The sequence below is a fragment of the Equus caballus genome, chromosome 8 (genome assembly GCF_041296265.1).
Source record: "Equus caballus isolate H_3958 breed thoroughbred chromosome 8, TB-T2T, whole genome shotgun sequence".
NCBI classification, from domain to species: Eukaryota; Metazoa; Chordata; class Mammalia; order Perissodactyla; family Equidae; genus Equus; species Equus caballus.
Window position 1 is genome coordinate 28481874 of NC_091691.1, and position 10740 is coordinate 28492613.

The window sequence follows — 10740 nt, forward strand, 5'->3', positions numbered from 1 at the left end:
GGCAACCATCATTTCACCTGCAATAACTCTTCAATCCAAAAAAAAAAAAGAAAAGAAAACTCTAGGAGGCAGGTACTATAATTTATCCTTATTTTGTAGACAAATAAATTTATATAAATTGATCTAGATATGATTTCCTTTTGTCAACAAAGTTTTGCCATAAACTGTCCCCAGACATAACGAGGTACTGGCTTGATTCTGCCACCCTGAGGGAGAGAGACAGGGTTTGGTTCAGGTATAAATTCTTAGTGTGATGTGTAGAATTTCAGAGGTAACGGGAGAGAGAAATGTGATGGATTTGGTGATAAGCCTGTCCATGAATTTGTACCCCAGGATAGACACAGTCCCTTGTCCTCCCCCGGTACGTCTACTGCAAATGAAAGGTAGGACGAAGGATGGAGGAGCAGAAGGAAGGAAGCGGGGAGGTTTGGTTCAAGGCCAAGGATTCCACCACAGAAGGATGGACATTCTGACACTCCCTTGGGGAACTGAGGCAGGGCACTGGTGTGGTTCTCTCAGACGATTCTGAAGTCTTGCTGTGGTCAACAGTCACCACCCATACACACCAGAGATGCCCCCTTCATGCAGGAAGAGCCTGTTGTTGAGTTTTGGAAGCCCAGGTCCAGCCACCATTCAACATCTGTGATGATTCTTGATTTCCAAGACAGCACACTTTTTTTTTTTTTGGTGAGGAAGATTGGCTTTGAGCTAGCATCTCTTGCCACTCTTCCTTGTTTTGCTTGAGGAAGATTGTCCCTGAGCTAATATTGGTGCCAATCTTCCTCTTTTTTGTATGTGGGATGCTGCCACAGCATGTCTTGATGAGCGGTGTGTAGGTCCGTACCCAGGATCTGAACCTGCAAACTCCAGGCCACTGAAGTGGAGTGTACAAACCTAACCGCTATACCACCAAGCCAGCCCCCAAGAGTGCGTATTCTGGGGGTGAGAGTTAAGGGCTGAGTGACAAGTGCTCATATCATCACAGAAAAATTGCTAAAACCGAGGGCTTTGGAGTCAGGTGGATCTGTGTTCAAATCCCCCACCTGCCATTTATCAACTCAATAACTTCAGGCTAACTACCTAACATGGGAGCATCCATGTTCTCCTTCATAAAATCGGGACAATAATAGTTACTGAAAGGGAGAGTGTAAACTAAATGTAATTGTGAGGATAAAGTATTTGTCCTGTGCGTGACCCTGTCGGCCCTCAGCAAACACTGACCTCCTTGTTGTTAGGAATGTGCCCACTCTGTCACCAGATCTTTCCTTCTCTTAATGTGCCTCAGTTTCCTCATCTGTTAAAAATCATTGTTTTGAACAAATCTAGCGTTTCTCCATGTTTTAGTAAATATTGTCGAGCAGTCAAACTTTGTTATTGATAAGCAGTAACAATTGCCTATAATATAACAATCAACAATTGTTTCCCCTTTGTCTACTAAACACCCAAATATATATGAATCAGCAATAAAATAAGTCAATGGTCTCATAAGTTTTCCATGTGGTTTATTCTGTCAAGGTTGCACCCTGCCACACCTGTGCATTCCACAATCTGCTTATCTTGCTCTAGTTTTCACGACACATCACCTGGAACATCCTATGACTGTAAGTATTTACGATGCTAATTTTATTGCACATCTTCTCTACCCAGCACGTGTTAGATAGTCATAGGGCCAGCTACATAATCGGTGAGGCCCAGAGAAAAATGCAAATGTGCAACTCCTTGTACAGAAAGAGGAAGAAAAGTGAAGTCAAAGTTACTAAAATACAAAGCCTTTTCCTTTAAACATACGTTATTACCTATAAAAGATATGTTAAGTATCATAATTTTATACAATAAATAATACTACTTTATAATATGATATCTTTATTGATAATCAGATTTTTCTGGATCACTTTTCTGCAAATTCATTTATTAGATAATCAAAATTTATACTCTTAGCAATTTCATTTTCAACTGACATAACTGAAAGCAATATTAATTGCTCTTGGCAAATACAAATGATTTTTGATAAATTTTCATTTTGAGAAGGATCTTTCTGCCGATGCAACTGTTACCGGAGCTGTTAAGAATGATGAATATAGTGGGGCTGGCCCCACAGCCGGGTGGTTAAGTTCGGCACTCCGCTTGGCCGGCTCAGGGTTTCCCCAGTTCGGATCCTGGGCGAGGACATGGCACCACTCATCAGGCCATGCTGAGGCGGTGTCCCACATGCCACAACTAGAAGGACCCACAACTAAAAATACACAGCTATGTACTGGGGTGGGGCTTTGGGGAGAAGAAGTAGGAAAAAAAAATGATGAATATAGTTAATCGTACTGTATTACATTCTTGAAAGTTGCTAAGACAGTAGATCTTACATGTTCTTACTACAAAAACACCCAGTTATTTGAGATGATGGATGTGTTAACTAACCTTAATGTGGTGATCATTTTGCAATGTATTCATGCATCAAATCATTACATTGTACACCTTAAACTTAAGTAATGCTATATGGCAATTGTATTTTGATAAAGTTGGGAAAACTATTTTCTAGATTGGGACAAATTTGGGACAAATCTCTGGAAAATTATGGTGATAGACCTGTTTTAGTACATCATGAGGTGATCATTCTTGCAGAACAATTTTTCTAAAAATATTTAACTCTATACAAATCAGTTTGTGTATATCTGAATTTAATTTTAAACGTGAATTTATAGAAAGGCATTTTAACATTTCCTCAGACATTCATAACTTAGGGAGATCTTACAAGAAACTGAAAGTGGCTTCCTGATTTGTTCACAATTCAAAACATGATGTATGCTCTATCTTCTGCTAAAAGAAACACAATTTTAAATGATCTCTTGTTGATAATTGAGTCGTTGGGAGCATCATATGAAAATAGCTTTATTTTCCATTGAATGCAATGGTCTTTACACTTAGTGTCTATATGTAAGACTGTGGATATTGGCTTTGCAATGCTGCAGCAGTATTCAAAACCAGCGATTCCAAACTTGGAAGAACTCTGCAACTCCCTACTGTGCTTTATTGAAATGTCCACGGGTATGTTTTCGTTTGGTAATAATTTACTGACAAGGTTCAATCTTTACACCGATGTCACAGAACTGGGTTCCAGGAACCAAAGGGCACACCAGCCTCCCACTGGGCATCCAGGGGCCCCCAATCTGAGCCCAGGTCGCGGCCCCGCTGCCCTCTCGGGCTTCTGGATGCCCTGGACCGCCCCAGGCACGCATGCGCAGGTGAGGGAGCCCAGACAACACTCGGCCCCACGCCGCCCGCTGCTGTGATCCAAATCTCATAGCTGTTTCCTTTAGCTTATTTTTCTTCCAGAATTTGTTCAGGTCGTCCCAGAAACCCAAAGAGTTAGCCCCGCTTTCCTCATCTCCCCATCGTCTGCGAACGCAGCTGGTGGACTCTGCATTCCAGGATGTCTGGAAACGGTTCAAGGAGAAAACTGCAGCTCCAATACTCACAAAACCTTTCTCAGATAGTGACTAGGAGACCGAGAGAGCTCTTTCTCCTTTTACGATTTCTAAGTGTGGTGACAGCTGTAAAAGTAGCAATAAATGGACAGAATAAAGGCTGAATTATGCACCTGGTCTCTGGCCTGTTAAATCAACGTGCATCCTCTCCACCGGACAAAGGCGCCTGTGGAATCACGCTGGAACACGGGGCGGGGTGAAGAGGATTTTATGTTCAGGGGTAGAAAAGACTGTTTTCACAACAAAGGTATAGCGACCCTCGGTTCACAAATAATCCGGTGATTGCAGACTGCTCACGGCCACTTCCTTCATGACCCCGACCACAATGGAGTTCCTTTTGTAAAAAACCAAACCCCATTTCTCATTGTAGCTGTAATTGTGGGGACAAAACGGCTTCTGCTCTTTGCTCTGGAGGACGTCCTTCCAAAGGACTGAATTTTATTTGCTTGCTATGCAAACTCTTAAAATGGGGAATTGTAACCACTGAGCGTGGCGTTATCTCCCTTCCTCTGGAAGTGAACCTAAAGGATCTGCGCCACTCCACCACGTTATGTCGGAACAAGCTACTCTTTACCTTCCAAGTAAGAGAGTGGGATTTTCAGAATACTGTAAATGCCTTTCAATCTTGTTTTAAATCCAGGGCCTAGTCTGCTCTAAGCAGAGTTTGAAAGGACACACAGTCCACTCCAGCAACTCACGGTGCCTGACACTCTCGGTGGTTCTTTCTCTACACTCACATTCTTTTCCATTTATTTCACTCAAGAACTACATATGGAGTGCCAAAGAGCTGGCTGATTCAGAAACGAAAATAAAGCATTGACCTCTGCCCTCGTAGATCCCACAGTGAATGCGGGGAGATGATCAAGTCAACATTTGATAATGCAAATTCAGTGATAGAAGTATGCCCATAAAGGAACGAATAAGATGAAAGCTGAATTTTTATGAACAATCAGAGGAAGTTGGCAGATTTATTGATGTGACCATATTATTTATCTATCACTGTATAATACATTACCCCAAAACTTAACTCGAAACAACACAGTTTGTCAGGTCAAGAATCTGGGAGCAGCTTGTCTGGGAGGTTCTGGCAGAGAATCTCTTGCAGGCTGCTGGTTGGGCTGCTGTCATTGGAAGGCTTCACTGGGGCCAGAGGACTCGCTTCTGATCTCACTCACGTGGCTGTTGGCAGGAGGCCTCAGTCGCTCACAATCTGGGCCTCTTCATAAGCCTGCTCTGGTGTCATGGCAGCGGCCTCTCCAGAACGAGTGATGGGAGAGCCAGAAAGCAACTGAGATCGACATCTTGAATAAGCTAATCTCGGCCAGGACGCCCGTCACTTCTGCTGTACACTGTTGGTCACACAGACAAATCCCTGGTACCATGTGGCAGCTGACCACACAGGCAGTGATACCAGGAGGCTCCAAAGCTGAGCTGGGCCTTGATTTGTCTGCTTTCTATTTGATTTATTTCTGTACCTGTTACACTTTGGGGCAGTAAGCCAGTGTCCTAGCTGGTTGGGTTGGAAGAGGGCAACACGTACAGGAAAGTGTAGAAAGAGACATGCCTTGCTTAATATTTCACAGTAGGTTTGGTGTCTGCACACAGACCACACACTTATTTATGACAGAGATGTTTCCTAACTCTGCCCTCCCACACCGCATCATCTCGGGGCCAAGCACAGAAATCATTCCACGTGTGCTGGGCTGATTTCAGTGCGGCTTCCCTGGGGCTGGAGAAGTGGTGGTTAAGGATGTAGAGTCAGCCTACGTAGGGAAACCAAGATCGCTCCCAGGAAACGGGCCAGACATGATTGAAAAAGCTCTTCCTTCCCTGGTGTGTGTAATACACGTGTATATATTTACTTGTAGCAAATAAGTTTAAATTTTCAAAGTTAAATCAACTCGTTAAGACACATGTAAGAAAGTTGAAATGTAAAATCAGTGGGTGGTGCAATTTATTAATCTCTGTCTCTGACTGACTTGAATCCAGGTGAAGATGGTCCCTCCATGAGGACAATGGGAGCCACAGTCCTTTACAGTGTGTATAGAGTTTTCACATCCATTAACTCAAACAATACTGAAAAGACCAGCACGATGAACAAAGCAGGAATAGCTGCCTCCATCTTTCAGGTGAGGAAGATGCGCTCCCAAGTTTCCTACACGACGGAAGGTGAGTATTGCACATGGCGATATGAAGGTGTGAGCAGGTCCTCAGCCCAACCCCACTGCCCCTGAAATACAAGCCTGTCCAGTGGGCTGGCCATTCTCGTGCCCCCTCCCCATCACCTGACCCATCCTCTGCCCCGGTCTACCAGGGTCTGACCTCTCAGACGCTCCCCTTGGGCTCCCTTGTCATGGGGCTTCCGGTTGGGTTATTTCCGCATTGTTTTACCCACAGGATTCTAGATTTCTTGACTTGTTCAGAAAAGTCTTGCTCACTGCTTTTTCTATACCAACAGCTTCATTCCTAATAATCGAAAATGTAATTAATCTGATTTGTCCTTGAAGTGGGTGAGGTGAGGAGCCAGCTTTTAATTCTGTAAGTTGATAACTGAATAAGCACCTACCTCTTCTGCCGAGTGATGCCGTCTCTGTCCTGTTCCATTTCCAGTGTGTGCTTGGGGTTGCGTCACGACCGTGCTCTTCTCCTGGTCTTGCCCATGCTCACATCAGTACCATTCTGTTTAAGTTACTCTTACTTCTTATTGGAGTGGCTAGTCAGGCTGACCCTCCTAACAATTATTCTTCTTTAAAATTTTCTGAGATTATCTCATTTTTATTTCATACCCAATGAACTTTTGAAATTCTTTGTCACAATTCAATAAATATCCTATTAGAATCCTACTAGAGTTTCTCTGACTCTGTAGATTGATGTGGGGAGAAAAGGCTTCTTCCTGGTGTTGAATCACCCCATGAAAATGGACATCTCACCAGGCATTAAGACTCCTTGGTAGAGTTCCATAGTTTTCTTCATATAATTCATACACTCATTTACTCTCTTATTTCTGTGTATTTCATGAGTTGTGTTGCTATTGTGAAGGAAATATTTTTCCTATTTATACTTTCCTGTGAAACAAAATAAGAGATATAAATATTGGCTAAGAAAAAGCAAAATTATTCTTATTTTCAGACCATATAATTATTTGTAGGAAAACCTAAGATAATCTACTAAAACAGAGCATTAAAAATAAGACAAAAATGTAAATGAAACCAAAAAAATACAAAAATTACTAGCTTCCTATAAACTAATACTTCACCTTAAAATTATTTTTATATGCAAAGGAATTTGCATACTTTTTTACATAAAAGCTTACTATAAATCATAAAGTTTATTTTGGAAAAATTGCCCTTTTAGTTCAGGCATTATTTGAACCTATAAATTTTAATTGTTCATATCAGTTTATAGTATTCTAGTTATTAGGGTGTTTTAAAATATTATTTTTAAAAATTGCCTCGTGTCCAGAAAACCAGCACACACACTCCTTCAACAACATTCTCTGGGTTGTGTACACATCTCCCACCCCACGCTCATATCTTGTCTCCAATTTGAAAGACATTTATGAGGAAAATGAAGCTGAATGGCACTAAAACTAAAATTACTGCACTTTGGGATGCCTCACTTCCAATTATCTGGACTGTAGAAAGGCCAGAAGGGGGTTTTCCCCTTTTTTCCCCAGTCTCTCATCTGCGTCGCCGCACCAAACCTGCTCCATCAGGCTCTCTGTCTCAGTCAACACCAACTCCATAAATGCAATTCATCTGGCAGAAACCTCTTTCACACTCTACAGTCCTCGACCAGGTCCAGCTTCATGGCCCTGTGGCCTGTGCAGCCACAAACAGCCTCTCGCTTAGAAGGGGTTTCATGCTTTGAGGGTGCCATCTTGAAATTCTTCATTGTCTTGAACATGGGGCCCAGCATTTTTGTTTTGCACTAGGCCTTGCAAATTATGTAGCTGGTCCTGGATGTTACCATCAAAATGCATGTGGGCTCTGGCTATGTCTCAGCATTGTATCTGCTGACACCCAGGTCCTGGCCCCCACCCTCTGTGTCTTGGGTCGCTGCAGTAGACTCTTCAGGAGTTCTGTGCTGCGGCCCTTGATCCAGCTGCTTCGACTCTCAACCAGCAGCCCAATGGGGTCATAAAAGTCAGGCGTGTCCCTGCTCTCCTCACACCCTCCACTAGCCCCCAGCTCACCAGAGTCAAGGCCAAGGCCCTGAGAGTGGCCTCTCTGACTTTACCTCCAACTCACTCCCATCGGCTGGCCTCCTTGCTATTCCTCAAACACGCTGCATGAGTCTGCCCCAGGGACTTTGCATTCCTCACAAATGCTCCTCACCCAGACACCCACTTGACTCCTTCATTTGCCTCTCAGATCTTTACTCAGAGTTCTCAGTGAGGCCCAGACCAAGGAGATTAAAATTAAAAGGGTTGCCAAGGTTAGCAGTAAAAGTACAGGACCCAATTACATTTGAATTTCAGATTAACCGTGAATTATTTTCAGAATAAGTATGCCCTCAATATTGCATAGGACATACTTAGACTAAAAAATATTGTTTTCCCTGACTGTTGTGTTTAAAATTCAACACCACTCCCACCCATCACTGAGGGCCTTATTCTCCTTCTTTCTCTTATTTTCCCTCAATTGGACTTATTGCCACCTGACCTCCTATGTATTTAACTTTTATTATCTGCCTATCCTGCTATCAACCCCAGGGCAGATGTGGGCAAATCACTTTCATTCCAGCACTGTTCAGAATCAGGGGTCAGGGCCCCCCAGCTGGTGGCTGCTCAGGATAGTAACTGAGGAATGCGTCGTTGCTGACCAACCACTCTTAGGGCAGCCGTCCCCTGCCTTGTGCACAGAGAGCGAGCAAACAAGAGAGACATACTTGGCCAATCCCTTCATCTGATCCCCAAAGCTGGCTGCCCACCTGCCCTGGGTTTCCCCCAAATACAGCCTTATGATTAAATTTGCTTGAGCTGACTCCGCTGGTTGCTATTACTTAGCAATACAAGAGTCCAAGGGAAAAGTACCGTAGAATTCTACTTCAATTCAGAAAGTCCTTTTCCTCAATCCACCCCCGACCAACATAAAGTCAGTTCCTTCCTTGTTCCCCGAGTCCTAACAACTCTTATTGCAGTGTTCTGTGGACTCACATTTTTCTCCAGAACTGCTCTTGAAAGAGTCACCTGGTGACAAAAGCAGAATTCTGGGGTGGGGTGGGGGGGTGAGGGCGGGGTCAGAATATGTCTGACATCAGAATTTTTCAAAAGCTCCAAATTCTAATTGCAACCAGGATTAAGAACCATAATGTGGACAGGATTGACGGAAGGTCACGGAGACAGTGGCAGAGCTGGCCTGGAACCCAGGCTAACCCAACAGCTGTATTCTTTCCGGCACAGCATCCTTGAGGCTTCCTGTCCTTGCCGTGGGTGGCTTGGTGTCAGTTGCGATTGTCCAAGTGCCAGGACAGAAGCTTCTGCTTTGAGAAGATGTTCATGATTTGTGGGCATGAGAGTTGAGGTCCTCTTGCTTCCGGAAGGGACAGTTAAATTCAAGACTCATTCATTAAAGCCTCCCTCTTGATACCTTTGGGATCTGTCCACTTTTTCTACCTCCCCTGTGACCTCCCAGTACAAGCCGTGGTCATCTCTTGCCTGGACAACTATGAAGGCCTCTTAGTTGGTCTCTGCTTCCACTCCTGTGACCCTCTCCATCTAATAACCCAACTGAGGCCAAAGTTGCCTAAAAGAATGGATCCTGTGGATAAACACGGTGCGGTACATCCAGACAATGGAATATTACTCAGCGATAAAAACAAATGAGTTATCAAGTCACAAATAGACATGTAAGAACCTTAAATGTGTCTTGTTTACCACAAGAAGGCAAGCTGAAAAGGCTCCGTTGATTCCAACTATGTGACATTCTGGAGAAAGCAAAGCTATGGAGATGCTGAAAAGTAGTAGTTGCCAGGGGCTGAGAGGAAACAGGGAAGAGAGACGAGTCGATGGAGCACAGGGGGATTCAGGGCAGTGACGTTACTCTGTGTGATCCTGTAAGGGTGGGATTGTGATGTTATGCATTTGGTAGAATCTGTAGAATGAACAACACAAAGAGTGAACCCTAATGTAATCTATGGACCTCCGTTAATACTGTATCAATGTTGTCTTATCAATTGTGACAAATATCCCACACCGATGCAAGATGCTAATAATAGGGGGAACTGGAGGTGGGGGTGGTGTATGAGAACCCTCTCTACTATCTGCTCCATTTTTCTGTAAACCTAAAAGTGCTTTAAAAAATTAAAGTTCACTGTAGTTTGTACATACAATGAAATATGACTCAGCCTGAAAAAGGAAGGAAATTCTGACTCATGCTACACCTGGATGAACCTTAGGACATTATGCTAAGTGAAATAAGCCAGTCACAAAAGGACAAATATGGTGCAATTCCACTTATATGAGGTCCCTAGAGGAATCATATTCACAGAGACAGGAAGTAGAATGGTGGGTGCCAGGGGCTGGGGAAGGGCGATGGGGAGAGAGCCTCAGTCTGGGAAGATGGAGAAAGAGATGGATGGTGCTGATGGTTACATAACAAAGCGAATGTACTTAATGCCACTGAGCTGTACACTTAAAAATGGTTAAAACGGTATTTTATGTTATGTTTTACCAACAAAGAGGTTTTACCGCACAGAGTACAGGGACCACCTTGAGGCTGGAGCAGCCATTTCCATCCGTGAAGGGAGACGGACTCTGGGAAGTAAATCTGCCTGTTTTGTTTTTAAATTCTGCTTCACTGTCTCTCTGGAACTCTCTTCTCATTGCAGAGAGGAAACACGAGTGTCTCAAGGACTTTTCTCTCTGTGCCCCCTGACCCCACACCTGAACTGTGTGAGTCCCAAGGGCTCTGAAGCTAAGCTCCCCTGCCCGGCCCATTTGCCGAGGGAGCTGCCATCAGTTACACGTAAGTTCAGTGGGAAAGGTGCCCAGCCACTTATGCTGTGAGCCACACCAGGGGACCTCAGGAGGCAGCTGTCAGGTGGCACAGAGTGGAAGAGAATTCACACCTTCCACGTGTGCACACAGTGACCATGGTGCCCTCTCCTTCGGGGCATCGTTCAGCTCCACCAGTGTCTGTTTAGGAGGAAGCAGGGTATTTCATTGCTGGCTGCAGTCAGCTGTGTCACTTATCCCAGAGCGAGCCGAGGACTCCCCACAGACAACGTCCCCTCCAGCGTCGCCTCCGGATGGCAGAAG

At 44.1% G+C, this 10740-nt stretch overlaps 1 long non-coding RNA gene across 1 annotated transcript; it reads right to left on the reverse strand.

The window, feature by feature from the left end:
• Nucleotides 1-5310: 5310 nt before the first annotated feature.
• Nucleotides 5311-8702, reverse strand: LOC111774548 (uncharacterized). Its single transcript, XR_002809542.2, has 4 exons — nucleotides 8638-8702; nucleotides 6046-6544; nucleotides 5802-5945; nucleotides 5311-5634 (listed from the first exon to the last, which is right to left on the reverse strand). It is a non-coding gene; the product is annotated as an uncharacterized lncRNA (long non-coding RNA).
• Nucleotides 8703-10740: the final 2038 nt, after the last annotated feature.